We start from the raw sequence: 3377 nt of genomic DNA, 5'->3' as shown, positions 1-3377 counted from the left end.
CATTCTTCTAGAGTTTTATTTGAATAAACAATAATTACCCATAATTTCTTTCCGATTTGAAACATATGCTGCTTCATAATTCAGCATCGTGAAGAACATGAACTAATTTGGGTAAGGTGGATCAAACCTTCATACACACCATAAAAGTAGATATGAATATGGTATGAACTATTAGAGGTGGGATGGAAATTTTGAATCTGTTTGAAATGTATTACCAATCTGGACCCAGTTTAGTTCTAGAATTGCTCACTAAATTAAGGCTTCCAGTGAGCGGGCGGGTAAATAGAGCTGGGTGCATGAAAAGATCAACTCTGATCTTACTCAATGGCAGAGAGGGTTTGAGGCCTACTCCTATTCCTCATTCTTACGATCTTATGAAATGCTCATAGAAATATCTAATAATAAGGTTATTCACAGTTGGAGTTTTTCATCCATCACCCGATTGCCTTTCAGATTGTGGTAACGAGAAGCCACCTTGATCACTGCAGTCCATATGCTCTAGATACACCTATGACACTGTTAGGGAGGGAGTTCAAGGATTTTGCCTCATCACTGCTCCTTCAGTGTCGCTATGTTAGAGTTTGAATATGTTTTTGTGCAGTGGGTTTGTCCACCATCCTGTGTGAATGATGCCAGTTCAGAAAGGATGATTTAGAATCCTGATTTGTGGGGTGGTGTTTAACCGTAAGTCGTCAAAATGGATGTGAGCAATTGCATTTCGACTAAAATAGTCAATTGTCTCCTTTTAAACGGGGTCAGTTGTCTCTAAGTGGGTGGCAATGGTGGCTCAGTGGTTAGCACTACTATCTCACAGTGTCACAGACCCACGTTCAATTCCCACCTCGGGCGACTGCCTGTGTGGAATTTGCACATTCTCCCCGTGTCTATGTGGGTTTCCTCCGGGTGCTCCGGTTTCCTCCCACAGTCCAAAGATGTGCAGGTCAGGGTAGATTGGCCAGGCTATATTGCCCATAGTGTCCAGGGATGTGCAGGCTAGGTGGGTTAGCCGTAGGAAATACAGGCATGGGGTCGCTCAGGGTGGGATGCTCTTTGGAGGGTTGGTGCAGACTCGATGGGCCGAATGGCCTGCTTCCACACTGTAGGCATTCTGTATATGATCCTGATTGAGAGTTTATTTTGGATTGCACCATTGGTGTCCAATTCTCAATAGGCAGCATTTGCAGTTTTTGAACAGATGACGATTTGTGGAAACCTTTAGCAGATCCAATGCATCCTTATATCTGGCCAACTGCAAAAAAAGTATGAGGAATCTTACTTGCTTTGTTGGCCCAATTGAATGTCACCAGTAATGGTGTGTGGACATTGAAAACAATCAGGAGCTCTTTGGAAACTAAACATAGAATGCAGTGGTGTGAATAATGTTGAGGTGGAGGTGGACAGTGGACAGCAATAAAGAATGCAACAGCTTGTACAGTCTTGTTAACTGTGAACACTGCACTGCATTTCAGTTGCCCCTTGGAAATTGAGCCTCTGAATAAAAGAAATGACTTTGAGTGTTTAAATCCAGACTTTGATCTGTTAAATATTTGAAGTATCAGAAGGAGAATGCACGAGTTGTACAATTTTGGTCTTTCGATTGGGGACATAGAGTGTGTCTGAGCGAGCTGCATTGATAATGAGTTACGTCCCCTGTGAAAGGCAGCCTTTGATTAATCAGAGACAACGCATATTTGAGAGCAAACAGGACACCGTTCTGGTGAAGTCAGCAAACGGTAGAGAGCGGGAAAGCAAAGCAGCGACTTCACGTTTCTGCGGGAATTCACGACCTCAGTGAATCGGAGGTGGTCTCCACGATGCGGCATCATCAGTTGAACCATTTGGGAAGTAAGCCTTGTCATTCCGTTCCCACAATTATAGAGATAATTGGAGAGAAGTTCCCAAACTGCTCTGCACTCTCTCCTGTGACTTAAACACATGCACAATTACATTTTTTAAAATATTGGAGAAAATATCGTTGTTTGCAACAATGATATCCTGAAGCTAACAACAGTGTAAACAACTGAACTCAAAGCATTTTCCACGGACACCATACTGTATTCCTTTAGAAAAGCCCGTTTCTAGGTTTATGATAGGTTAATTAGGATCTGTTTTACCAAACAAAGTGGCATGCTTGCGAAGTTTGTATGTATCGTGTATTAACTAAATTATCGTGAGCCGTGGTGTTTGGATGGAAATTAGCCTCTAACCTATTGGATGGGAAAGGAATTGAATAAATAAAAAAAAGGCTGATTCTTTTCTTGATTGTGATTATTCTTTTGAATAATAAAATATTTCTTTTTCTAATTATTAGATTGAATATAATGAAAGGCAACTGTGCTGAATTGAATTATGAGGGTTGTAATGAAATGCAAAATAGGAAGTAGGCAGAAATTTGAAGGCAAAAGTCATTAGAGCAAATCTAACCCATTTAAAGATCAAATACGATTTTATTAGGCAGCTTCTTAATGCTAGGTCTTGGTGTTTTGTTAATTTGCCGTATTGTTCGGTTAATAATTTAATTAAGCTAAGTATCAGGGAGGAGGAAATTAGTGTGATAGGTTGCAAAAATAGAAATAAAAGGAATTTATCATTTTGATGCAATTCACTAATGGATAAAATAATGTCAGCTCTCTAAGCCTCAAAGGCTTGCTGTTGGATATGTTGAGTTGGCTGTAAGCATTTGATCAGTTGTGACAGCATTGCTTTGTACCCAGAGTGGGATAAGACAGACCTTATGACCATAATTGTTACTTGGCACGGGGTGGAGTGGGGGCTATGGTGATTGTGGCTTCCTGGAGAGAACACTCACTGAACTTCAGTGATCCTTATGGAACCAATCCTCTCTTTGTTTGCCAGAGTTTGGGGAGCACCAAGAAACATGACTAATGTCGGTGTATAATAATACATTGTAAACACTCAAACTCCTTTCTTCAGCTGACCTGCTGGGGCTGGATTGGTGGTCTGTTCCTGATCTGCCTTTTTTAAAAGGTGGAGGTGGGTACTGCAGATGCTGGAGATTAGAATCAAGATTAGAGTGGTGCTGGAAAAGCACAGCAGGTCAGGCAGCATCCGAGGAGCGGGAAAATCGACGTTTCGGGCAAATCGGGAGGAGGCCTGAGATGGACCATCCACTCGGCATGACTTGCTGATTGTGGTTGCAAAATGCTTCAACCTTTCGCACTGACATGTTGGGCTCCCCCATCGTTGAGGATGGGATTATTTGTGGAACCCCCACCTCCAATAAGGTGTTTAATTGCCCACCACCATTCTCGACTAGATGTCACAATACTCCCCTGAGATTTGAAATTGGTGTAGTTCCCTGCGCAAGTCCCATTAAGTGTATTGATCTTTGTTAGATGGAATTAGGCAAAATTAAG

This window comes from Chiloscyllium plagiosum, unplaced genomic scaffold, assembly GCF_037043375.1.
Source record: "Chiloscyllium plagiosum isolate Xiang-an unplaced genomic scaffold, Cpla_swu_hap1 HiC_scaffold_20, whole genome shotgun sequence".
In the NCBI taxonomy this organism is placed as follows: Eukaryota; Metazoa; Chordata; class Chondrichthyes; order Orectolobiformes; family Hemiscylliidae; genus Chiloscyllium; species Chiloscyllium plagiosum.
The sequence above is the reverse complement of the archived record's forward strand: the minus strand, read 5'-3'. Positions refer to the sequence as shown.